Source organism: Ornithorhynchus anatinus, chromosome 7 (genome assembly GCF_004115215.2).
Source record: "Ornithorhynchus anatinus isolate Pmale09 chromosome 7, mOrnAna1.pri.v4, whole genome shotgun sequence".
NCBI classification, from domain to species: Eukaryota; Metazoa; Chordata; class Mammalia; order Monotremata; family Ornithorhynchidae; genus Ornithorhynchus; species Ornithorhynchus anatinus.
This window is the reverse complement of record NC_041734.1, coordinates 83,052,481-83,080,175: the sequence shown is the minus strand read 5'-3', so window position 1 is coordinate 83,080,175 and position 27,695 is coordinate 83,052,481. Positions and strand designations below refer to the sequence as shown.

At 49.0% G+C, this 27,695-nt stretch overlaps 1 long non-coding RNA gene across 1 annotated transcript; it reads right to left on the bottom strand.

Moving 5' to 3' along the window:
- On the bottom strand, nucleotides 1-27,346 carry LOC114813179. The gene is made up of 2 exons (XR_003760813.2): nucleotides 27,188-27,346; nucleotides 1-1,391 (listed from the first exon to the last, which is right to left on the bottom strand). It is a non-coding gene; the product is annotated as an uncharacterized LOC114813179 (long non-coding RNA).
- Nucleotides 27,347-27,695: the final 349 nt, after the last annotated feature.

Genomic DNA, 27,695 nt, shown 5'->3' with positions numbered 1-27,695 from the left:
AGAAATCTCAGCTTGGGCAGGCAGAGCCTAGAGGGAAGGAGGGGGAGGGAGGATGAGGCGTGTCCAGTTGACAGGACCCACGTCGGCCAGAATGTCCACTCTCCAGCCTGCTCAGATAGAGACCTAAGACCCGTCATCCTCTCCCACTGGTCGCCTTCCGGTCATTCCCCTGGCCGGGTTCCCGGCCTCCCAGATCGGTGGGGTCGGCAGACGTGGCCGGCACTGTGGAGGCTGGGTTTTCTTCTGGAAAAAATGCTTCATTTATCAGGGGCTCAGAGAGCTGCAGATGCCGCCTGCCAGCATGGCCCCTCAAGGCTCCTGGGGCTGATCTCTTCTCCATCTCATGCAGAAAACCTGGCCGGGATGAGCGGGGCCTTCCCCTCCCCCTGGCCCTGTGCCTGGCTACGTACCCTCACTTAGCTCTGCTGGCATGCTGGGGGCCCCCTCCTGGGGGGCAGCAAGGCTGCAGAGCTGAACATCAAAGGGAAATGGGAGGGAGGAGAAGTGAGGAAGGTTCCAGGCCCCTCGTGACTAGCTGCCTGCCACCCACGTGTCCTCCGTCCCCTCTTGTAGACTGTGGGGGATAGGGGTGGGGGTGGGGAGTGCGCTTTCTCCTCTCCTCACGAAGCAGCGGGGGCTTCTGGCACCTTCTCACTCTGCTCTGCTCCATTCTGCTCCACCAGAGCTCCTCCAAGATCCAAGGGCCGATAGGAGCCACATTTGCTTGTTGCAAATGAAAGTTAAACATGAAAAGTTTTGCATGTGGTTCCTGCCTCGCCTTCATTAGCAGTAGCAGCATTAGCAGCAGCCGCATCAGCACAGAGTTGACTGCCAGACTGAGTGAGGCCCCTGGAGGACGGTCAGAAGGAGGAGGGTTGGAGGGGGTCCCGAATTGAGCCCTTTCTGAATACAGGGCACTGGACTGGATACTTCCTGGGTGCAAGCCCTGCACTAATAATAATAATGATGGTATTTGTTAAGCGCTTACTATGTGCAAAGCAGGGGTCTGCGCGGTGTGGGGAATGGGACTGACATGGGAAATGGGGAGAGTGAAGGCAGTAGTTAGGAACAGCTCTGCTGGAACAGAGTCCAAGCATTGCAGGCAGCAAGGTCAGAAACACAGCAGCACAGCAAGGGACACTGTGTGTGTGTGTGTGTGTGTGTGTGTGTGTGTGTTTGTGTCTGTGTGTGTGCACGGTATTGGCGGGACCACGAACCCCACATTGGCCGGCCTGCTCAGTCCCATGCTCCCAAGGTGACCACCTTCATCCAGGGGGGGTGTCCAGGCAGGAGTCCATCTCGGAGGGCTGATGAACAGGCTGGGTCCATGGAGGGTCCGACGTGTGACTCTGGGTTGGGTGCTGCTGTCTCCCGAAATGGCAATCTAGAGGCTGGAGAGAATCAAGGCACCTTCCATATTTCCATTTCAAATCCCAGAACTCCCCACTATCCAAGTGTTTGCAACTCGATGTTTTCAGAATCTCGCCTGAAAACCCAACTTCCATTTCCCAAGTCCATCGGGGAATGTTGGGGTGGGGGTAACAGCCCCCGGCTGTCTGAAATCACCCCCCACAGCCCCAGAGACACCAGGTTTCTATCCTCACTGGGGATTTATCAGTCACCAGATAGTGTTTATTGAACTCCTACTCTATGCAGAGCACTGTACTGAGCACTTGGGAGAGAACAATAGAGTTAGCAGATCCAATCCCTGACCCTAAGCAGCTTCCAGTCTAACGGGGGCAGAGCACCATATTAAGTGCTTGAGAGAGTACAGTAGGGTTAGCAGATCCTATTTCTGCCCTCAAGGAGTTTACAGTGCACCGTGTGCAGAACGCTGGACTGAGCCCTTGGGAGAGGACAGTAGAGTTGTAGCGGAGGCGACAGACCTTTATATAGGTTATAGGTTGAAGGAAGCCATGGTTTGGGAAGATGTCCATTAGTGGTATGGGGGTGTGGGAGGGCTTAATTGTTGGCTTCCCTGCAGCCCAACTCCAAGCCAGGGTCTGGGTTGGATTGCGATTGGTTCTGGACACTGCGACGAAGCTTGTTTGCCTCGAGATGTCCCTCAGATGCTAGCAAGTTGCTCTGCCTCCCTTCCTTAGCCACGCACGAGAGCTGTTCCCTTCGGTCGTGGGTGTTATTTTCCCAGAACCCCTACAGGTCACAGCAAACCTACCCTACTGGGTACATTTGGGTTGTTTCTCTTTCTGTGGGGCTGACATGGGCATCGCCTGACAAAACGCCCACGCGCCTCTTCTTGGCCAGAGCGGCGCTTCCTTCAGTGGGAGAAACTGACCAAGATGCCTTGTTTCCAGGCTCCGGGTGGGGGTCTGCGGTTGGGAGGTGGGGGTGGGGCGGGGCACCAGCTGGAAGATTTGAATTTTGCAGCTGTATTCAATAAGACAACTTTGGACTAAGTCTTGGGAAAGAATGAGTAAGGCCAGAAAGCTCTGAATTTGGAGTTTCTTAAAAGCTGTTAGCATTAGAGTCCAAAAACAATTGGGAAATGGTAAAAATGCTAAGTTCCTCATTGAGCAATGCATTTAAGGATATACAACCACAAATGAATGTACATCTCTCAGTTGTACATCTCAGACTGTAAGCTAGTTGTGAGCAGGAACTGTGTCTGTTTATTTTTATATTGTAATAATAATAATGATAATGGTGGTATTTGTTAAGCGCTTACTATGTGCAAAGCACTGTTGTAAGCACCGGAGGGGATACAAGGTGATCAGGTTGTCCCACGTGGGGTTCACAGTTTTAATCCCCATTTTACAGATGAGGTAACTGAGGCAGAGAGAAGTTAAGTGACTCGTCCAAAGTCACACAGCTGGCAAGCAGCAGAGCAGGAATTAGAACCCTTGACCTCTGACTCCCAAGCCCAGGTTTTTTCCACTGAGCCACGCTGCTTCATTGTACTCTCCTAAGTGCTTAGTACAGCTCTCTGCACACAATAAGCGCTCAATAAATACGAATGAATGAATGAATGAATGAATGAATGAATGAATGAATGAAGTGAAAGTTAGTTTCCCTCCATCCACCTGTCACTTACAACCTGTTCTGACAACAAGACAGAGGAGTCTTCGTGGCCTAGGGGAAAGAGCACACACAGGCTTGGGAGTCAGAGGGTTAAAGTCCTAATCTTGGCTCTGCAAACTGCTTGCTGTGGGACCTTAGGCAAGTCAATCAACTTCTCTGTGCCTCAGTTTCCTCAACTGGCAAATGATATTTTCCCCCATTCTTAGACTGTGAACCCCATGTGGAATAGAGACTGTAACCAATCTGATTAAATTGTATCTATCCCGCTCATAGAAAGTGCTTGACAAAGCAAGCACTTAACATATGCCCTAATAATTATTTCGATTATTTAGACTTGTCAGGGGACTGTTCATTTGGCCCAATAAGCACCACCCAGAAACTCACATATTTGACCTTTATCGACAAAGATCAAATATCAAAACACTTTCCCCCTCCTTTGTTCCCTTCCAAACTGCCTTAAGATGGCAGTCTGCTCTGTTTGCTCTGCTTCTTCCCCACTGCTTTCAAACGTGCCCATGTCTCCCCGATCCTAAAAAAAATCTTCCAATGACCCCACAGCTCTCTCCAGTTATCCCTCCATCTCCCACCTGCCATTCTCTCCAAACCTTTAGAGAGAGTTGTCTATAGTTGCTATCTAAAATTCCTCTCCTCCAATTCTCTCCTTGACCCCCTCCAATCTGATTTCCAATCCCTTCACTCCATAGAAACCACTGTCTCGAAGGTCACCAATGAACTCCTTCTTGCTAAATCCAATGGCCTTTATTCCATTCTAATTCTCCTTGACCTCTCAGCTGCTTTCAACACTGTCAACCAACCCCTTTTCCTGGAAACATTATCCAACTTTGGCTTCACTGACACTGTCCTCTCCTGGTTCTCCTTCTAGCACTCTGGCCACTCAGTCTCTTTTGCAGGCTCCTCCTCTGCCTCCGACCCCCTAACTCTGAGTGTTCCTCAAGGTTCAGTCCTGACTTCCCTTCTATTCTCCATCTACACCCAGGTCCTTCGGGTGTAGATAGTTTCACAAGGCTTCAACTCCCACCTCTTTACAAACCATACCCAAATCTACATCTCTAGCCCTAATCTCTCTCCCTCTCTGCATTTCCTCCTGCCTTCAAGACATCTCTACTTGGATGTCCTCCCGTCACCTGCTGCTTGGTGAAGCAGCATGGCTTAGTAGAAAGAGCACGAGCTTAGGAGTCAGAGGTCATGGGTTCTAATCCCGGCTCTGCCACTTACCAGCTGTGTGATCTTGAGCAAGTCACTTTACTTAGCTGTGCCTCAGTTACCTCATCTGTAAAATGAGGATTAAATCATTCCCCAAGTGTGTCAGCCTGATACCTTGTATCTACCCCAGCATTTAGAACAGTACTTGGTGACTAGTAAGTGCTCAACATCATCATCATCATCATCACCTCAAACTTAATATGGCTGAAACAGAGCTCCTTATCTTCCCACCCAAACCCTGTCCTTCCTCTTGGCTTTCCCATCACTGTAGATGGCATCACCATCCTTCCTGTCTCACAAGCCTGTAACCTATCTCATTCAAACCATGTCTCTCATTCAATCCATCACTAATAATAATAATTATATTTGTTAAATGCTTACTATATGCCAGGCACTGTATTAAACCCTGGGGTGGACACAAGCAAATTGGGTTGGATACACTCCCTATCCCACTTAGGGCTCACAGTCTTACTAATAATAATGGTGGCATTTGTTAAGTGCTTACTAAGTGCAAAGCAGTGTTCTAAGTGCTGGGGAGGATACCAGGGGATCAGGTTGTCCCACATGAGGCTCAAAGTCTTACTCCCCATTTTATAGATGGGGTAACTTAGGCCCAGAGAAGTTAAGTAACTTGTCCAAAGTCACACAGCTGACAAGTCACTGGGCCGGAATTTGAATCCATGACCTCTGACTCCCAAGCCCGGGCTTTTTCCACTGAGCCACGAGGTAATTGAGTTGAGCCCCAGAGAAGTGAAATGACTTTGCCAAGGTCACACAGTAGACAAGTGGTGGAGCCAGGGTTAGAATCTGCGTCCTCTGACTCCCAGGCATGACTCTTTTCCTCTTCTCCCACTCTCTTCTGCATCACCCTGACTTGCTCCCTTTATTCACCTCCCCCCAGCCCTATAGCACTTATGTACATATCTATAATTTACTTATTTAAATTAACGTCTGTCTCCCTATCTAGACTGTAAGCTCTTTGTGGGCAGAGAATGTGTCGGTTACATTTTTATATCACAATAAAAATAATAATTGTCATATTCATTAAGTGCTTAGTATATGCTAAACACTGTCCTAAACTCTAGAGTAGACACAAGGTAATCAGGTTAGACATAGTCCCTGTGCCACATGGGACTCACAATCTTAATCCCCATTTTACAGATGAGGTAACTGAGGCACAGAGAAGTTAAGTGACTTGCCCAAGGTCAGGCAGCAGACATGTAGCAGAGTTGGAATTAAAACCCACATCCCCTGACTCCCACGCCTGTGTCCTTTCCACTAGGCTACACAGCTTCTCCCAAGTGCTTAGTGCAGTGCTCTGCACATAGTAAGCTCTCAGTTAGTATGATTAACTGGTTGATGGACTGACTGACTCATAGACAAGTTATATGGCTTGGTTAGAGGTCAGACTTTTTGGGCACTGTAGAAAGGTTTCTTTGAGGATGAAATTGGAAGCCAAAGACCCTGTCCATCTAAACAAATGGACATGTTAAAAATGTATATATTAAATACGCAAATTGCCCAAAGGAAGATTCCCTCAGATTTGAAACACACAGTGCTCTATTTTTCAAGGTCCTCAGTTATACTTGTATGTTCTAGAATTTCTGAGCACAGTTTCCATCAATCAGTCACATTTATTGAGCACTTACTATGTGCAGAGCAAATACTAATCGTTAGTTTCAAAGCCGCTGGACTATCATCTTGTCTTGCCAGTTGATGTAAGGCGATGAGCTAATTATGATTGTGTTTTATAAGCACTTACTATGCCTTTCTGACATTGTCAGGTCATTCTGACTCCCAGGCCTGTGCCTTGAGTTTCAGAATCCGCCCCCGTGGAGATATTTTCCTCTGGCCCAAGTAAGTCACACTAGCAGGGCTCTTGCTGATGGGTTGGACCTGTGTGGCCAGGGTGCGACAATTTTGAGTTGGCCATGAAGGTGTCTCAGGCCCCTCCCCTTAAGCCTTTCCCTAGCCACCAGCTGTGGGTCCCCCCACCTTATCTGATAAACTAGAGCAGAGGTGCCAGTATTAATCATGGAAGCTTCTCTGGGAGAGGCTAGTGCCTCCAGGCAGGCCTATCTCTTCCCTGTTCTGGCCTTACATTTGGGCAACCTCTATATGCATGTTCCAGACCAACCAGATCCTGCCTGCAGGAATCCACCAGTCAGTCGTATTTATTGAGTGCTTACTGTATGCTGAGCACTGTACTAAGCCTTTGGGAGCGTACATTATAACAATAAACGGGCAACAAACCTGCCCCCAACAAACCTACAGTCTATCCAATCAGATGACACAGCTCATGAGAGTCCCATAAATCGATCCCTTCAACTGGATGGGATCCGATCAAGGAATAGCCCCCAGGGATGCCCGTAGAACAATTAAACACAGTTTGGCAAAGGGGTTCCTGCTGTGCAGGCACCATGTATACCAGAGCCCCACCAGATCAACTCTCCCACTCCTAATGGTTTCTCTCCTACTGTTCAGTCTTATTCATGGGGTTGGGGGAAGCTTGTTTGGCCCCTGCCTGGCTAGAGAGGCAGGAGTCCCTGCCAAAGGGCAAGCCTGAACTGACCACTTCAATCTGAGAACTGAGCCCTTAACTCCACCTTTTAGAGCTCCCTCTTGAGTGGACCCAGAAGTATAAGAAGTAGTTTGGCCTAGTGGAAAGAGCATGGGCCTGGGAGTCACAGGAATTGGGTTCTAAACCTGGCTCAGTCAATTGCTTAAGTCACTTAACATCTCTGTGCCTCAGTTTCCTCATCTGTAAAATGGGGATTCACTACTGGTCCTCTCTTTTACTTAGACTATGAGGCTCATGTGCCACAGGGACTGCATCCAACATGATTAACTGTATCTACCCCAGCACTTAGTACTTGACATGTAGTAAGCTCTTATCAAATAGTATTATTATTATGAGGGAAGGTGATAGCAACGTGTCTCTGGACGTGGAGCATCCCAAACTGGAACGTCCAGCCACCAAGTGGTCCACCAGACTCCTGTCTCCATGGATTTTTCTACATGGACCTTTCCACATGAGACTCTCTGTATGGAGTTTTCTAACTATGGGATTCTCTGTATGGGGAATCTCTTTATAAGGGACTCTCTTTATGGAAGTCTTTGTGGTTGTGGAAATGGTCAGTTAGGCTGGCCTGGGGATGGAGACAAAGGGATATTTGTCAGGAAAATGCTGATGTGGAAGATTTGAGAGGTTGCATGTTTCACTGTAGCTCAGCCCTTAGGGAGAATGACTATTAGACATGGAATCTGGCAGGGTTCATGAAGTTGAGTCGCTTCCAAAACATGGAATTGTGAAAATATCAGCATGGAGTTTGGTGGAATGAGTAAGATTTGGGGGCATATTTTGTCAGTAAATAAGTGTGGCAGATAGAGCAGTTGGTGCTCTGCACACAGTAAGTGCTCAATAAATGCCATTGAATTAATAAAATGTTGGACTGTAAATAGATAAGGCAGCAACTCAGATAGAGCTGGGGGGCTGGGGGCAGGGGGAGAGCACACTGCCCTTTGCCTCAGGAAACATGAATTTCAAGAGATAGCACCTCAGCAAAACACATTCAGTCCAGTCATTCCAACACCTAGGAAACAGAGTTCCTGGAGCCAATAGAAGCAAGTTCTGGTGGGTGAGGGAAACCCCCAGGAAGATGGGAAGCAGTGTGACCTAGGAGCAAGAGTTCAGGAGTGAGACAGGGAGACCTGGGGTCTCATCCCAACTTGGCCACAAGGCCCTTCACTTCTCTGTGCCCCAGTTCTTTCATCGATAAAAGGGATATTTGATACTGTTCTCCCTTCTCCTTGGACTGTGAGCCCTGTATGGTATAGGGAATGTTTCTGACCTGATTATCTTGTATCTGCACCAGTGCTTGGCACTTAGCAGTGGGGCCTAGTGGATAGGGCATGGGCCTGGGAGTCAGAAGGACCTGGGTTCATTCATTCATTCATTCAATAGAATTTATTGAGCACTTACTATGTGCAGAACACTGTACTAAGTGCTTGGAATGTACAATTCAGCAACAGATAGAGACAATCCCTGCCCAGTGACAGGCTCACAGTCAAATCGAGGGAGACAGACGGCAGAGCAAAACAGAATGAAAGAAAAACAAGACAAGATTATCACGATAAATAGAATCAAAGGGATGTACACCTCATTGACAAAATAAATAGGGTAATAAAAAATATATACAAATGAGCACAGTGCTGAGGGGAGGGGAAGGAGGAAGGGGAGGAGCAGAGGGAAAGGGGGCTTAGCTGAGGGGAGGTGAAGGGGGGAAGTTGAGGAGCAGAGGGTGGAGGGGAAGCAGAAGGGGAGCAGAGGGAGCAGAGGGAAAAGGGGGTAGCTCAGTCTGGGAAGGCCTCTTGAAGGAGGTGAGCTCTCAGTAGGGCTTTGAGGAAGGGAAGAGAGTTAGTTTGGCAGAGGTGAGGAGGGAGAGCATTCCAGGACAGTGGTAGGACATGGGCCAGAGGTTAACAGCGGGATAGGTATGAACGGGGGACAGTGAGGAGGTGAGCCGTGGCAGAGGAGTGGAGTGTATGGGGTGGGCAGTAGAAAGAGAGAAGGGAGGTGAGGTAGGAGGGGGCAAGGTGATGGAGAACCTTGAAGCTAAGAGTGAGGAGTTTCTGTTTCATGTGGAGGTTGATAGGCAACCACTGGAGGTTTTTAAGGATGGGAGTGACATGCCCAGAGTGTTTCTGTAGGAAGATGATCCGGGCAGCGGAATGAAGAATAGACTGGAGCGGGGAGAGACAGGAGGAAGGGAGATCAGAGAGAAGGCTGACACAGTAATCCAGCGGGGATATTATGAGAGCTTGTGCCAGCATGATAGCCGTTTGGATGGAGAGGAAAGGGCAGATCTTGGTGATACTGTGAAGGTGAGACCGGCAGGCATTGGTGACGGATTGGATGTTTGGGGTGAATGAGACAGCTGAGTCAAGGATGACACCAAGGTTGCGGGCTTGTGAGACGGGGAGGATGGTCGTGCCATCCACAGTGACGGGGAAGTCAGGAAGAGGACAAAGTTTGGGAGGGAAGATAAGGAACTCAGTTTTGGACATGATGAGTTTTAGTTGGCGGGCAGACATCCAGGTGGAGAAGTCCTGGAGGCAGGAGGAGATACAGCCTGAAGGGAGGAGGAGAGAACAGGGGAGGAGATGTAGATTTGGGTGTCATCATCTGCATAGAGATGATAGTTGAAGCTGTGGGACCGAATGAGTTCACCAAGGGAGTGAATATAGATGGAGAACAGAAGAGGGCCAAGAACTGACCCTTGAGGAACACCGACACTTAGTGGATGGGAGGTGGAAGAGCCCGCGAAGGAGACCAAGAATGAACAGCCAGAAAGATAAGAGGAGAACCAGGAGAGGACGGAGTCCGTGAAGCTAAGGTGAGATAAGTTGTGGAGGAGAAGGGGATGGTCTACAGTGTCAAAGGCAGTTGAGATGTCGAGGAGGATTAGGATAGACTAGAAGCCATTGGATTTGGCAAGAAATAGGTCTTGGGTGACCTTTGAGAGAGCAGTCTCGGGGGAGTGGAGGGGACAGAAGCCAGATTGGAGGGGGTCCAGGAGAGAGTTGGAGTTGAGGAATTCAAGGCAGCTAGTGTAGACGACTCATTCTAGGAGTTTGGAAAGAAAGGATAGGACGGAGATAGGGCGATAACTGGAAGGGGAAGTGGGGTAGAGAGAGGTTTTTTTTAGGATCGGGGAGACATGGGCATGTTTGAAGGCAGAGGGGAAGAAGCCATTGGAGAGTGAGCGGTTAAAGATAGAAGTTAAGGAGGGGAGGAGAGAAGGGGCGATAGTTTTTATAAAGTTAGCAGGAATGGGGTCCGAAGCACAGGTGGAGGGGATGGCACTTGCGAGGAGGGAGGAGATCTCCTCTGAGGATACTGCAGGGAAGGATGGGAAAGTAGGGAGGGGAGAAGGTTGAGAGTGGGGGGGAAGCAGAAGAGGGAGGGGTGACTTTGGGGAGCTCAGACCTGATTGTGTTAATTTTCATGATGGGTTCTAATCCCTACTCTGCCACATGTCTGTTTATACTGATGCCTGTTTATTTATTTTGATGTCTGTCTTCTCCTTCTAGACTGTAAACCCAGTGTGGGCAGAGATTGTCTCTACCTTTATTGCTGAATTGTACTTTCCAAGCAGTTAGTACAGTGCTCTGCACACAGTAAGTGCTCAATAAATACGCTTGAATGAATGAATACTTTGTGACCTTGGGCTAGCCACTTAACTTCTCCGTGCCTCAGTTACTTCATCTGTAAAGTGGGAATTTAAACAATGAATCTCATGTGGGACAGGGACTGTGCCAACCCAATTTCCTTGTATCCACCCCAGCACTTAATGCAATACCTGGGGAAAGAGTCTTGGAAGGTGAAAGGGTGTGAGAGAGTGACAAGAGTTTGGCTGTAAAATGGGAAACACTCTGATGGTGAAGGCTGTAGAAAATACCGTAGAAAACACCACCGTTCTCTCCGTATCTCAAACCTTCACCGTAGCATTATCCTCCACTTGTATCTTTCATTAAACCTCTATATTCAGTCACCAAATCCTGGCCTAGTGGTAAGAACCCGGGCCTGGGAGTCAGAAGGACCTGGTTTTTAATTCGGGCTCTGTTTCTTGTCTGTTGAGTGACCTCGGGCAAGTCACTTCATTTCTCTGGGCCTCAGTTACCTCTTCTGTAAAATGGGGATTAAGACTGTGAGCCCCAACTGGGACAACCTGAACACCTTGTTCCTACCCCAGAGCTTAGATCAGTGCTTGGCATATAGTAAGCACGTAACAAAAACCATTATTATTATTATTTGGCCAGAAATGATGTTTGTCACACACTGCAAGGTGGCCTGGACTCAGAGGACAACATGGGCACCACAGACCCCTTCTCTCCTGGGCTTGGAGGAGGCTCCCAGCCATGGGCAGCCTTGGGCAGCCGTAGGCAGTTGGAGGAGAGAGAGGGGAGAGGTGGGGAAGCGGGAGAGAAGGGGAAGTGGGTGGGGGGATATGGGTGGCAGAGGGTAGGAGCAATAGGGAGACAGGAAAATGGAGAGTCAAGCAGGGAGGAGGCTAGCAGGGTAGGCAGCAGCAGGGCACAGAGCCGGCAGTTTTCCACATCCCAGTCCCATGACGCAAGGACTGCAGAGTCTCCCCAGGTGGGTCCACTCATAGAGGGGAATCTGACTCCCCGACCCCACAGCCTCATTCCAAGGGGCAGTCCCTCCAGAAGACTCTTTTTTTTAGAACGGCTGCTCTGGGCGGCTCCCTCACCCAGCACTCTCATCTTCAGTTCAATACCAGAAATATTATGTTTTCAGACGTAAAACATCTGTTGGCCATGGCTGCCAACAAGGTCGTTACATAACCGGAGGGACGGATGCTCTCCCCCGGGGAACTTGCTCGGACACTGGCCCAGGAGTCATCCTGGAACAGCCCAGCTCCCTGCAGGGCCTCTTTTCCTCCTCTTCCACTTTTCCCTCCCTTTTCTCCTCCTCCTCCTCTTCCTCCTCCTCCTCCCCTTCCTCTACCCCCACCTCCACCATCATCCTCACTGTCACTGATAACTGTTCTGAGTCTCCGGAGTGGGCAATACTAGACTGGGCCCTTGGGAGAGCGGAGCCAGAGCGTGCACATTCCAGGTCCTCAAGGAGAGAACGATCCAGCCAGGGAGACCAACAAACAGGTGGAAATGGTTTATAAAGAGGGGGAGCAGGAGGAAGGGGCAGGTTTTCCCAGGACAAAGTAGGACCAATGACTAGGTTGAAATAACAGCCAGCATTAGTCCTCAAATGTTCCCGACGATGCCTGTGATGATTATGGTATTTATTAAGTTTACTACGTGCCAAGCACCTCTCTAAGTAGTGGGGTAGATACAAGGTAATCAGGTTGTCCCATGTGGGGCTCACAGTCTTAATCCCCATTTTACTGATGAGGTAACTCAGGCACAGAGAAGTTGAGTGACTTGCCCAAGGTCACACAGCAGACAAGTAGCAGAGCTGATATTAGAACCCATGACCTTCTGATTCCCAGGCCTGTGCTCTATGCACCAAGCCAGCTCCTTGCCTATGTCCCTTAGTCTATGTGCTGAGGGTGGGAAAAGGCACACACGTGCTTTGAGGGCCAGCACTATGACTGTCGAGCCACCCCGCACTCCCTGGACACCCGGCAAATGACACCGATGGTGTCCAGTGAGGAGGCCACATTGACAATGGCTCTCTGGTGGCCCAGACCAGCTGTCACCTTGGCCCAGGTGATCTGGATCATTACCGGTGAGAACTTAGAATGAGAATTAATCCTCAGAGGAAAAAATAGCAGAGGTTTGGAATCTTTTTTTGTGGAAGTTCCCAAACCAGATGAAGCCTGAAGCACCAGGCTTGTTTGGGGCTCCTATAGCAGGAAGCCTGGGTGCTGCTTATCAAATAATAATGGTATTTATTGAGCACTTTCTGTGTGCGGAGCACTGTACTAAAGTCCCAGTAGAGTATGGTGCAATAGAATTGGTGGACGCAATCCCTGCCCTCAAGGAACTTACACTTTAGTTAGGGAGTCAAGAGCACAGGCCTGGGAGTCAGAGGATCTGGGTTCCAAAACCAGCTCCACCACTTGACTGCTGTGGGACCTGGAGAAAGTCACCCACCTTCTCTGTGTCTCGGTTTCCTCGACTGCAAAATGGGGATTATCCATTCTCCTGAAGCAACGAGGCTCAGTGGAAAGAGCCAGGGGTTGGGAGTCAGAGGTCAGGGGTTCGAATCCCGACTCCACCACTTGTCTGCTGTGTGACCTTGGGCAAGTCCCTTAACTTCTCTGTGCCTCAGTTACCTCATCTGTAAAAATGGTGATTAAAAAATGTGAGCCCCAAGTGGGACAACCTGATGACCCTGTATCTACCTCAGCGCTTAGAACAGTGCTCTGCTCATATAAGCACTTAACAAATACCATAATTATTACTTAAACTGTGAGCCCTGTGGGGAATGGGGCCTATTTCCAACCTGATTAACTTGTGTCTACCCCAGTGCTTAGTATAGTGCTTGGCACATAGAAAGTGCTTAACAAGTACAATGATTATTGTTATTAAAGTACAGATAGGCGAATGGCAGGTTATAAGGATACTGAGTAATGAGGTTATAAGGTACCTCAGTATCAAAGCACTCGGACTATAAGACTCTAGACTGGAAGCTAACTGTGGACAGGAAACATGCCTACCAACTCTGTTACATTGCCCTCTCCCAAGTGCTCAGTACAGGCTCAATAAATACTATAGACTGATCTCAATTGAAAGTTCTTCAGGGCTATAGACCCAAGTGTAGAGGTGATGCAGAAGTGAGGGAGAGTGGGGAGTTGAGAGATTAATCAGAGAAGGCTTCTTGGAGGATGTGATCTCCATGAGAAGCAGCAAGGCTTAGTGGAAAGAACACAGGCTTGGGAGTCAGAGATGATGGATTCTAATACCAGCTCTGCCACTTATCAGCTGTGTGACTTTGGGCAAGTCACTAAACTTCTCTGCGCTTCAGTTACCTCATCTGTAAAATGGGAATTAAGACTGTGAGCCCCACGTGGGACAACTTGATTACCTTCTATCAACCCCAGCGCTTAGAGCAGTGCGTTGCACATAGTAAGCACTTAACAAATACCATAATTATTTATTACTTATTTAGGAGAGGTTGGAAGGTGGAGAGAGTGGAGATCTGTCAGATATGAAAGGGGAGGGAGTTCCAGGAAGGAAGAAGGGCAGAAACAAAGTGTAGATGGTGAGAGAGAGTATTTATTGAGTGCAGATCACTGAACCAAGCACTTGGGAAAGTACAGTATAATAGAGTTGGTAGACATGATCCCTGCCTATAAGGAGCTCATTATTACAAGGATCTATAGTTCACAATGTGTAGGTCGTCGTTAGGTAAGTGAAGTGTGCGGCTGGGCTGTTGTAGAAAATCAGCAGTAAGGGAGGAGGAGGGGAGCTGATTAAGTACCTTACAGTCAATGGTGAGAAGCATGAAAAGCAGTGTTGTCTAGTGGCTAGAGCTTGAGGCTGGGAGTCAGAAGTACCTGGCTTCTAATCCCGGATCTGCCACATGTCTGCTATGTGACTTTAGTCAAGTCACTTCACTTCTCTGGGCCTTAGTTTCCTCATCTGTAAAATGGGGATTGAGACTGTGATTCCCCCTGTGGGACAGGGACTGTGTCCAACCTGATTAGCTTGGATCTACCCCAGCAGTTAGAATAGTGCTTGGCACATAGTAAGCACTTTACAAATATCATCATTATTTATTTATAATAAATAAATTATAAATTTATAATTTATATAAATTTATATATGGATGAGTAGCCTTTGGAGGTTTTTGAGGAGCAGGAAGAGATGTGCAGCATTTTCTTTAGAAAAATAGTCTGGGCAGCAGAGTCAAGTGTGGATTAGAATCCATACTAATTCCCTCTTGTGCATTTTCTCTAGCAACATCACTAGAATATACCCTTTCCTCTTCATACAAACTGCTACCTCGCTAACACAATTACTCGTCCCATGCCACCTGGATTACTTCATCAGCCTTCTTGTTGACCTCCCAGCCTCCTGTCTCTCTCCACCCTAGCATACTTCACTCTGCCGCTTGGATCATTTTTCTAAAAAAACATTCAGAACATGTTACCCAGCTCTTCAAGAAACTCCAGTGGTTGCCCATCCATCTCCACATCAAATAAAAATTCCTCATCATTTGCTTTAAAGTACTCCAGCACCTTGTCCCCTCCTACCTTACCCTGCTACTCACCTTTTACAACCCAGCCCACATTCTTTAATCCTCTGGTGCCTCCGTCTCACCTCTCTCTCCGTCTACCTCTCCCCCACGTTCTGCCTCTGGCCTGGAATACTCACCGTCCTCAAATCCGACAGCCAATTACTATCCCCTGCTTTAAAGCCATATTGAAGGCTTTCCCACTTTATTCACTCCCCCCACCTTTATCCCCACAGCGCTAATGGACATATCCATAATTTATTCACTAGTATTAATGTCTGTCTCCCCCTCTAGATTGTAAACTCATTGTGATCAGGGAATGTATCTACCTAATCTGTCACGTTGTTCTCTTCTAAGCACTTAGTACTGTGCTCTGCACACAGTAAGCGCTCAATAATATGACTATTGATTATACTGTATTCTCTAAGGGCTTACTACAGTGTCTGTCACACAATATGATTGATCAATCCCAGATCTGAGGATGCCCGAGGGGCCATCACCACCAAACCTCCTCAGGGGTTCTGGCCTTCCCTCTCTGCATATCCTGCGGGGTGGACAACTCCCTGACACTCCACCTGATCCAAGCAAAGGTCCTCTGGAACCCCAACAGTCAGCAGAAGTTGTGGAATAGGTGGAGACAGACCCAGGCAGTCCAGGGGGTGAAGCCCTGGGGAAATCAAATGCTGCAATCCCAGACAGTGACTTTGCCGAAATGGTCGGAGCGAGGGCAGCCAGGCCCCTCAGCTGACCTGAATGAGATTCTGGGTGATGAAAAGGGAGGTTTCACTGGGCTCGCTGAGAGACAGAGATGCAGGTCCTTGTGGGCCTTCCAGCAACCTCAACGCCTCAGGGATAAGGTCAGCCCCAGGGGGGTGGGGCAGTAGAGAGCCTGCCATGTCTCTGGAGGAGGACCCAGGGCAGGGGTGGGAGGAGACGTTGAGAGAACATTTGGACTCCGATGTCTCATTCCTATGCCTGATTCCTGAGGGATATTGGGTGAGGAATCAAAGAGAAATGGTGAGATCATCTCGGCTTCTCCCTTCTCAGGAGGAGGAGGCAGGAGTGTCTCTGTGGACCTTAGGCCACCTGGACAGATTGAGATGCTTTCTGGTCTCCCAGAAGTCACTGCAAATGCTTCCTTCTCCTGCTTCCCCTCAGTAGCATTTCCTGAATCCCGATCTGTTCAAACACGGACCTCTGTGGAAACACCAGTTTAACCAATTTTTAAAAGTTTGAATCGTTTATTTTTCAGTCAGATTCCCAGACATATGAGTCATCAGAAATGGACTAACTTGACTTAGAATTCCTGGAAGTGGACAGAGTGTTTGCAGTAGGTTAGAGGCTGAGGAGTGACTGCAGTGGGTTTGGGGCCATGGGTGGTGAAGACTGAGTAGCTGCAGTGGGTTCGGGGCTGTGGATGATGGTGTAGGGTGAGTAGCTGCAATGGGTTCGGGGCTGTGGGCAGTGTAGGGTTAAATTCCAGTTGGAGATCTCTGTTCTATGTATTGTTTGTTTAACGTGACTCAGCCTGAGTAATCCATCACTCAATCAATCACTTAATACTATTCGTTGAGCACTTATGGTGTGCAAAGCTCTGTACTAAGCATTTGGTACAATACCACAGAGTTAGCAGACATGTTCCCTGCCCACCAGGTGTTTTCAGTCTAGAGAGGGAGACAAACATCAAAATAAAGGATAGATCCGGGAAGCAGGTATAGGTATAAATATAGGTATAGGTTTTGTGATGGATCCTTTGTTTTATGCTACTTCCCCACTGAAGCCTAGCCGGCACCACCAGCCTATGGCACTCCTCCTCTGGCTCCACATAGTTTGGAGTCCCAGGGCACAAATCCCGGGAAAAAGCATTAGGAGAACAGAACAGAACGTGAAAGTTGACAATGAGACAGGGAGGCTGGTCCAGGGAGGCTGGTTCTTACCTTGAGCTCTGGAGTCAGAGGGGCATTAGCAGGAATAGCACAGGACGCCATGCCCTAGGCTGGGAATGAGCACCAGTTGGGGTGGGCAGGGTATGGTTGGGATGGCCAGGGTAACCAGCATGAGCAGGGGTAGTAAGAGTTGGGATTGTGTCAGTGGTGGGCAGGGGACAGGTGGGATGGCCATGGCAACCAGAGCAGGCAGGGATGGTTGGAAATGGGTGGGGTGGGGTTACTTGGCAGTGGGAATGGGTGGGTGGATGGCAGGGTGACCAGCAGTGGGCAGGGGGAAGTTGGGGTGGATATGGTAGCCAGAGCGGGCAGGGATGGTTGGAGTTGGGTGGGGGCAGCGATGGACAGGGGACAGTCAGTATGCCCTTGGTTACCGGAATGGGCGAGGGTGGTTGGAGTTGGGCAGGGTGACTATTGGTGAGCAGGGGGAAGCTGGAGTGGCCAGGGATATTGAAACTGTGGATGGGGTGGCCAGGAGTGGACAGGATGGTTTGAGGTGGTCAGGATGGGCAGAGTGACCAAAGGTGAGTAGGCGGTGGGCAGGGGGCAGGGATGGGGGCTATGGCAGCTGGAGTGGGCAAGTGTGGCTGGAATCTTGACAGGAGACAGATTGGGGACTGTGCAGGCAGATGTGTCACAGGGCAGGAGGAGCAGGGACAACCAGAGCAACGGCGAGGCTTCTGGGCAACAGGCCCAGGACTGGAATGAGACCTGGATGATAATGTTTCTCATGTGAAGCTTTTTCCACCCAGCCCAGAGCCTTGTGTGTCCTTTAGACAGTCTGTGACACCACCAGCCATGCCCCCATGCCAGGAAGGAAGGAAAAACCTGGGCTCATCCAGAAGTCCAGGCCCAGGGAGGGCCTGGACAGCAGTTTCCTGGAACAGTCACCCCTGATGTGGGGATCTGCGCTGCTGAAGCAAGCAATAAAAACATTCTTCTGGGCCCATTTCTCTAAAATCGGCCAGCGTAATGGGACATTTCATGGCCAACAAAGGAGAAGACGGTTGTTAACTCACTGAAAGCCCAAGTAAATCAAGGCCAGCCCAAATCCATGAAAGCAGGTTGACTGACCACAGCTTGGGTGCTAGGGGATGAGGGATTGTGGAGAGGGAGGCAGATAAGTATAATTCTCAATTCCAGTGCCACTTTTCTGCCATCCAAGAAATCCAATCATCCATCAAGTGAGACACAGTTATGTCCATATCCATAATTTATTAATTTATATTAATGCCTGTCTCCCCTTCTAGACTGTAAGATACTTGAGGGCAGGGAATATGTACTACCATTTCCATTATATTGTACTCTCTCAAGAGCTTAATACAGTGTTCTGCACAAACTAAGCAATCAATAAATATGATTGATTGATCAATGCAGGTGGGAAGGAGCACTGGCCTGAGAGTCAGAAGAACTGGACTCTAATCCCAGCTCGGCCACTGACCTGTTATGAGACCCTGGGCAAGTCACTTAACATGTCTGAGCTTCAGTTTCCTCATCTGTAAAATGGGGATTTAATATCTGTTCTCCCTCTCCCTTAGACTGTGACCCTGGCCAAGACAGAGACTATTTCTGATCTGATTATCTTGCATCTATTCTAGTGCTTAGTGTAGTACAACATCATTATTATCATTATCGTTATTATTATTATTATCACCATCAATTTTTGTACATTCCAAGCACTTAGTACAGTGCTCTGCACATAGCAAGTGGTCAATAAATACTATTGAATGAATGAATGAAAAAGGATTTAACTAGTGCCTACTGAGGTAGAGCCGTGTACTGGACACCTACTGGGTGTTGAGCATCTACTAGGTGCAGAACTCTCCACTAGGCATTTCTGTGGACAGAGCAATGTCCTGGGCAGGTACTTTGCAGAGGGTACTGTATTGAGTGCTTACTGACTGAAGAGCACTGTACTAGGTGCCTACTGAGTGCAGAGCATTGCACTGAAGACTCCTATGTCACTACGAAGCATTCAGTAAAACCACTGATTGTTTGATGTTCAGAAATGGAAAAAGATGCAAAAGAAAGAATATGAAAGAAAAAGGTTGGCATTAAGCCAACCTGTAATTTGGACTACACTCTTTGTGGTCACTATGAATAAATCTGATCCAGCCCTATGAGTCTGTGCTCCAGTCATTTTTAATTTTATGGTACTTGTTAAGTGCTTACTATGTGTCAAGCATTGTTCTAAGCACTGGGGAAGACATGAGTTAATCAGGTCAGACACAGTCTCTGTCCCGTGGAGGGAGAACAGGTATTATTAATAATAATAATAAGGGTATTTGTTAAATGCTTACCATGCGCCAAGCACTGTTCTAAGTACTGGGGTAGATACAAGATAATCAGGTTCTCACATGTGGGGCTCACTGATAATAATCATAATTGTGGTATTTGTTAAGCATTTACTACGTGCCATTCATTCATTCAGTCTTATTTATTGAGCACTTAATGCATGCAGAGCACTGTACTAAACACTTGGAAGAGTACAATGCAACAATAAACAAATTCCCTGCTCAGAATTAACTTACAGGCTAGAGATGGGGAGACAGATATCAATACAAATAAATAAATTAAGGATATGAACATAAATGCTGTGAGGCTGGGAAGGGGGAAGAACAAAGGGATCAAGTTAGGGGGATGCAGAGGGGAGAGTGAGGAAAGGAAATGAGAGGCTTAGTTAGAGAAGGTTTCTTGGAGAAGACAGGCTTTCAGTAAGGCTTTGAAGTGGAGGAGAGCAATTGTCTGTGGAATTTGAGGAGGGAGGGTGTTCCAGGCCAGAGGGAAGACATGGGCTGGGGGTCAGCGAGATAGGCGAGATGGAGGCACAGTAATATGGTTAGCATTAAAGGAGCCATGTTTGCAGGCTGGGTTGTAGAAGGAGACTAGTGAGGTCTGGTAGGAGGGGGCAAGGTGGTAAAGTGCTTTAGAGCCAATGATGAGAAGTTTTTATTTGACGAGGAGGTAGATGGGCAACCACTGGACTTTTTTGAGGAGCAGGGTGACAAGTGCTGTAGTTTTTGTAGAAAAATGATCCAGGCAGCAAAGTGAAGTATGGACTAGAGTGGGGAGAGACAGGAGGCTGGGAAGACAGCAAGGAGGCTGATGCAGTCATTCAGGAGGGACAGGATGAGTGACTGTATTAATGTGGTAATTAATTCTCTCCTAGACCCCCTCCAATCTGGCTTCCGTCCCCTCCACTCTACCGAGACTGCTCTCTCTAAGGTCACCCATGACCTCCTTCTTGCCAAATCCAATGGCTCCTACTCCATTCTGATCCTCCTTGACCTCTCTGCTGCCTTTGACACTGTCGACCATCCCCTCCTCCTCCATACCTTATCTCACCTTGGCTTCACGGACTCTGTCCTCTCCTGGTTCTCCTCTTACCTCTCTGGCCGATCATTCTCGGTCTCCTACGCTGGAGCCTCCTCCCCCTCCCATCCTTTAACTGTCGGAGTTCCTCAAGGGTCAGTTCTTGGCCCTCTTCTGTTCTCCATTTACACTCACTCCCTCGGTGAACTCATCCGCTCTCACGGCTTTGACTACCATCTCTACGCAGATGACACGCAGATCTACATCTCCGCCCCTGTCCTCTCCCCCTCCCTTCAGGCTCGCATCTCCTCCTGCCTCCAGGACGTCTCCACCTGGATGTCGGCCCGCCACCTAAAACTCAACATGAGCAAGACTGAGCTCCTCATCTTCCCTCCCAAGCCCGGTCCGCTCCCAGACTTCTCCATCACCGTGGATGGCACGACCATCCTTCCCGTCCCGCAGGCCCGCAATCTCGGTGTCATCCTTGACTCGTCCCTCTCATTCACCCCACACATCCTATCCGTTACCAAGACCTGCCGGTTTCACCTCTACAATATCGCCAAGATCCGCCCTTTCCTCTCCACCCTAACGGCTACCTTACTATTACGGGCTCTCGTTATATCCCGGCTAGACTACTGTGTCAGCCTTCTCTCTGACCTCCCTTCCTCCTCTCTCGCCCCGCTCCGGTCTATTCTTCACTCCGCTGCCCGGCTCATCTTCCTGCAGAAACGATCTGGGCATGTCACTCCCCTTCTTAAACAACTCCAGTGGTTGCCTATCGACCTCCGCTCCAAACAAAAACTCCTCACTCTAGGCTTCGAGGCTCTCCATCACCTTGCCCCTTCCTACCTCTCCTCCCTTCTCTCTTTCTACCGCCCACCCCGCACGCTCCGCTCCTCTGCCGCCCACCTCCTCGCCGTCCCTCGGTCTCGCCTATCCCGCCGTCGACCCCTGGGTCACGTCCTCCCGCGGTCCTGGAACGCCCTCCCTCCTCACCTCCGCCAAACTGATTCTCTTTCCCTCTTCAAAACCTTACTTAAAAATCACCTCCTCCAAGAGGCCTTCCCAGACTGAGCTCCTCTTCCCCCTCTACTCCCTCTGCCATCCCCCCTTTACCTCTCCGCAGCTAAAGTCTCATTTTCCCCTTTTCCCTCTGCTCCTCCACCTCTCCCTTCCCATCCCCACAGCACTGTACCCGTCCGCTCAACTGTATATATTTTCGTTACCCTATTTATTTTGTTAATGAATTGTACATCGCCTTGATTCTATTTAGTTGCCATTGTTTTTACGAGATGTTCTTCCCCTTGACGCTGTTTAGTGCCATTGTTCTTGTCTGTCCGTCTCCCCCGATTAGACTGTAAGCCCGTCAAACGGCAGGGACTGTCTCTATCTGTTGCCGACTTGTTCATCCCAAGCGCTTAGTACAGTGCTCTGCACATAGTAAGCGCTCAATAAATACTATTGAATGAATGAATGAATGAATGGTAGCAGTCTGGATGGAGAGGAAAGGGCAGATTTTAGTGATGTGAAGGTGGGAGTGACAGGATTGTTACTGGGGTGGATACAAGCAAAGCAGATTAGACATAGTCTCTTTCCCACGTGGGAAAGACTCACAGTCTTAATCCCCATTTTACAGATGAGGTAACTGAGGCACAGAGAAGGTAAAGGTAAGTGAATCGCCCATGGTCACACAGCAGACAAGTGGCAGAGCTGGGATTAGAACCCATTTCTTTCTGACTCCCATGCCCATGCTCCCACCACTAGGCAACACTGCTTTATCTTTCATGTTCACTGTACAGATGAGAGGACTGAAGGACTGAGGCACACAGTTGATTGACTTGCCCTAGGTCACACAGCAGACAAGTGGCAGACCCGGGATTAGAACCTAGGTCTTCTGACTCCCAACCCCCTGCTCTTTCCACTAGGCCATGCTGTTTCCCACCTGTTGCACATCTCTCCTGGGCCCATAACAGCAGCCCTTCTGACCAGCTGTCAAGGACACGTGCCCCAAGGCTGGAGCAGGAAGTTATGGGTGTAGTCCACTCTTATGTGCCCACCTATGAAGATGCCTCCATTCCCTGCCCGGAAGAGTCTCTCCAACTCTCTTCCAGCCAAATGTTTTCCCGGTTGCTCTGGAAGCTGGGAGAACCTGAGGGAAACTGGAGCACCGGCTGGATGGACCGGACTGCAGCCTCTGCATTGACACTCTAGCTGGCCCGCTGGCTGGCCCAGCAGAGCACAGCACCCATGAATAGGGCTACCTCTTGGGGCCAACAGGCTCCTTGGCAGGACCCTGTGGGTGACACTCAAAGGGAGGCTGAGGGCATAGCAGGGAAGCCCAGAGTCGTGTGGAGGTTTCTGGAAAATTGCACCCAGTGGGGCCTAGTGAAAAGAACATAGGCCTGGGAATTAGAGGACCTGGATTCTAATTCCAACTCTACCACTTGCCAGCTGTGTGACCCTGGGCAAGTCATTTAGAACCCTTTGTGGGTCAAGGACTATGGCCAAAGTGATTATCTTGTATCTTCCCCAGAATATAGTACAGTGCTTGGCACATAGTAAGAACTTAAATACCACAATTACTATTATTATTAATTACTACTATCATTTTCATTATTACTCCTGAAAAGCAGTGTGGCCAGGTGGATAAAGCACGAGCCTGGGAATCAGAAGGACTTGGGTTCTAATCCAGGCTCTGCCACTTGTCTACTGTGTGACCTTGGACAAATCAGTTCACTTCTCTGTGCCTCAGTTCCCTCATCTGTAAAATGGGCATGAAGTCTGTGACCCCCATGTGGGACATGGACTTTGTCCAACCTGACTAGCTTGTATCTATTCCCATGCTTAATACAGTGCCTCACACATAGTAAGTGCTTAACAAATGCCAATAAAAAAAGTCAAACGGATGGGGACTGTCATCCGAGGAATCTGGACAGCCTGTCCATGCCTGCTTAAGCCACCAACTCACCCACCATGACTGATACCCCTATTCCTGTGAACCAAATTGGGCACATATTGCAGCTGCATGAGCTGCTGTGAGCCCACTGGCCCTCTATCCAGGACCAGCCAGCCACTTCTAGGGCTGCCAGGGGAGTTACCAAGGAGGCTGGGAGCCTCCCTCGCATATTCCACTATCTCGAGCACTTCAATCGCTGGCCTCAGTGCTGGTACTGGGTTCGCATTGACTCTGTGCAGGGTGACGTGCTGAGGTGACTGTGGAAAGGCCCAAGGATCCTGACTCAGAGTCAGTGCCTTTCCCAAGGGACTTCCCCATTTGAACAAGGTGGAGCAGGAGAAACACATGGGGCTCTCGTGGAAGATGGGGTATATTAATTCAATCATCCAATTGTTTTTACCGAGCCCATACTGTGTGCAGAGCACTGTACTATGCTCTTGGGAGAGTATAACACTAAACAGACACATTCCCTGCCCAAAACACAATTAACACAGAGACGCAGTGTGGCTCAGTGGAAAGAGCACGGGCTTTGGAGTCAGAGGTCATGAGTTTGAATCCCAGCTCTGCCACTTGTCAGCTGTGTGACTATGGGCATGTCACTTAACTTCTCTGTGCCTCAGTTCCCTCATCTGTAAAATGGGGATTAAGACTGTGAGCCCCACGTGGGACAACCTGATTCCCCTATGTCTACCCCAGCGCTTAGAACAGTGCTCTGCACATAGTAAGCGCTTAACAAATACCAACATTATAATTACAGTCTAGAGGGGGAGACACACATTAATGTGAATAAATAAATGATAGATACGAATATAAGTGCTGTGGGCCTGGGATGGGGGATGAATAAAGGGAGCAAGTCAGGGCAATGAAGAAAGGAGTGGGAGAAGAGGGAAGGAGCCATGCTTCGTTGACGGTGAGATCGGAGGTGTCAGAGGCCACGGGGCGCAGCCGAGTTTGAACGTGGTAAACTTTGAGCTGCAATTTCTCGGGCAGCCTGGGACAAACGGCCACTTGTCTGGGGGACTGTAGACAAAGCGGTCACTGCCGAGCTAGTCCACATGCATAAAATTCTTCATATTTTCCTAAGTGCCCCTCGGGAAAGAGTGAGGAGGTCTCAGCTTGGCTGCGGTGCCCTACCCTCTCTGGATTCCATGGTTGACAGACAAAGGGCTGCGCTGTGGCCACAGTTTCAAGTTTCTCTCTTCTAATTCTCTCCTTGAACCCCTCCATTCTGGCATCTGTCCCCTTCATACCACAGAAACCGCCCTCTCAAAGGTCACCAGTGATCTCCTTCTTGCCAAATCCAATATCCTCTATTCCATCCTAATCTTCCTCGACCTCTCAGCCGCTTCAGACACTGTTGACCACTCCCTTCTCCTGGAAACATCCGACCTCAACTTCACTGACACTCTCCTCTCCTGGTTTTTCTCCTATCTCTCTGACCACTCATTCTCAGTTTCTTTCACAGGCTACTCCTCTGACTCCCACCCCTTAACTGTGGGTGTCCCTTGAGGTTCAGTTCTGGCTGCCCTTCTATTCTCCATCAACACCCCCTCCCTAGGAGAAATCATTCACCCACATGGCTTCAACTACCACCTCTATGCAGATGATACCCAAATCTACATCTCCAGACCTGATCTCTTTCCCTCTCTACAGTCTCACATTTTCTCCTGCCTTCAAGACATCTCTACTTGGAAGCAGCGTGGCTCAGTGGAAAGAGCATGGGCTTTGGAGTCAGGGCTCATGAGTTCGAATCCCAGCTCTGCCACTTGTCAGCTGTGTGACTGTGGGCAAGTCACTTAACTTCTCTGTGCCTCAGTTCCCTCATCTGTAAAATTAAGACTGTGAGCCCCACGTGGGACAACCTGATTCCCCTCTGTCTACCCCAGCGCTTAGAACAGTGCTCGGCACATAGTAAGCGCTTAACAAATACCAACATGTCTTCCTGTCACCTCAAATTTAACATGCCTAAAACAGAACTTAATAATGTTGGTATTTGTTAAGCGCTTACTATGTGCCGAGCACTGTTCTAAGCGCTGGGGTAGACAGAGGGGAATCAGGTTGTCCCACGTGGGGCTCACAGTCTTAATCCCCATTTTACAGATGAGGTAACTGAGGCACAGAGAAGAGAACTTCTTATCTTCCCACCCAAACCCTCTCCTCACCCTGATTTTAATAATGTTAGTATTTGTTAAAGTGCTTACTATGTGCAGACCACTGTTCTAAGCACTGGGGTAGATACAGGGTAATCAGGTTGTCCCACTTGAGGCTCACAGTTAATCCCCATTTTACAGATGAGGTAACTGAGGCCCAGACAAGTGAAGTGACTTGCCCACAGTCACACAGCTGACAAGTGGCAGAGCCTGGATTCAAACCCATGACCGCTGACTCCCAAGCCTGGGCTCTTTCCACTGAGCCATGCTGCATCACTCTAGATGGCACCACCATCTTTCCTGTCTTACAAGCTTGTTACCTTGGTGTTTTCCTTGATTCTTCTCTCTCATTCACCCCACATAATCAATTCATCAATAAAACTTGTCAGCTCGACCTTTACAACATCGCTAAAATCTGCCCTTTCCTCTCCATCTAAACTACTGCCACTTTAATCTAATCATTTCTCCTAAATTGACTGGATTACTGTATCAGCTACCTTGCTGACCGCCCATCCTTCTGTCTCTCCCCATTCCAGTCCCATACTTCACTCTGCTGCCTGGATCATTTTTCTACAAAACCACTGAATCCATGTTTCCCCACTCCTCAAGAACCTCCAGTAGTTGCCTCCACTTCCACCTCAAACAGAAACTCCTCACTATATGCTTTAAAGCCCTCAATCCCCTTGTCCCTTTCTACCTCACCCCGCTACTCTCCTATTACAACCCAGCCAGCACACTTAGCTCCTCTAATGCTAATCTTTTCACTGTACCTTGAGTTCATCTAACTCACCGCCAACCTCTGGCCCCACCATGCCTCTGCTCTGCAACACGCTCCCTCCTTATATCTGATAGGCAATTATTCTCCTCCACTTCAAAGTCTTTTTGAAGGCACATTTCTTCTAAGAGGCCTTCTTTCCCTAAGGCCTCCTTTTTCCTTGTCTCACTCCCTTCTGCATCACCCTGACTGCTCCCTTTATTCATTCCCCCTCCCAGCCCCACAGTTTTTATGTACACATCTGTAATTCATTTATTTCTATGAGTGTCTGTCTCCCCCTCTAGACTATAAGCTCACTGTGGGCAAGCAGGGTGTCTGTTTAAAGTATAGTGTATTCTCCCAAGCACTCAGTATAGTGTTTTGCACACAGTAAGGACTCAATAAATACAATTGGCTGACTGACTGACTGACTGACTGGCCATTGGGGTGGGGGGGCTGGCCAATAGAGGGGAAAGTGGAAGGAGGGTCATTGGCTGGACAGGGTTCTGAGCCTTTTGGCCAGAAAACAAGCCCCAGCCTGGCCTGACTCAGAGCTGAAGGGACCTCTTGGACCCACAAAGCTGTACTATACTAGCACTAGGGCAGGATACTGCCTGCTTCAGTTCAGGACCTCCTTACTGCCTCTTGGGTCCTCCAGAAATCCCCTGAGAGCCCCAGCAGGCCTCTGGAGAGCGAAGGGCATTGAATGAGGTCTTTGGGGAGGAGCGGAGGGATAGAGCCATTTTACTGAAGGACCCTGAGGATGTAAACAGTAGGGATTCCTGTTGGAAACGCAGCAGGGGGGTCCCTATCTGGTCTCCAGGGGACATTTATATCTGGATCGACCATCTGACTGGTCCACCCTGCAGGAAAACCCTCCCCCTGGCCTACAGCCATTGAGCTGCACTAGAGTGGAACGAAGGGTGCTGGAGAACTCTGGGACTTGGGAGTCTGGGGGCAGAGCCTGTGGGGAGGGAGTGGAATGCTCTTTGGGTGGACAGAATGAATGAATGAATGAATGACTTTCAACAACATTCCAAAGTCATCTTAGGGGCTGTGGCTTCAGCAGCATCACATCACCTCTGTCTCTCATCCGTGGTCCATGGTCTGGAGCCGAGCCTGGAAGTCAGAGTCACCATCTTCTGGCAGGTTCCTGTCCAAGATGACCGGAATATCCCGCTGAGAGGGGGCTGGGATGTGTGCCCCAGAAGGATAGGGGTTCAAACTCAGTCATCATCCCATGGTTCCTGTTGAACAGGCAAAATTCCAGCAACATTCTCTTCTCAATCCAATTCTCCCCTCTTCATCCTTCACTCACCCCAGTGACCCAGCATGAACCAACCCACATCCCTGACTTTCCCCCTCTATCCCTGATTCTCTCTTCTCCATCTCTGATTCTCCCCCAGTGACTCCATCCTACACCCCTGACTCTCCTCTATCCATCCCTGACTCTCCCCAGTGACCCAGGATGGACCATCATGCACCCCTGACTCTTCCTCCCCATCCCTGACTCTTCTCCAGTGACTCGGCACAGACTATACCACCTCTGGACTCTCCCCTCTCCATCCCTGATTCTTCCAAGTAACTC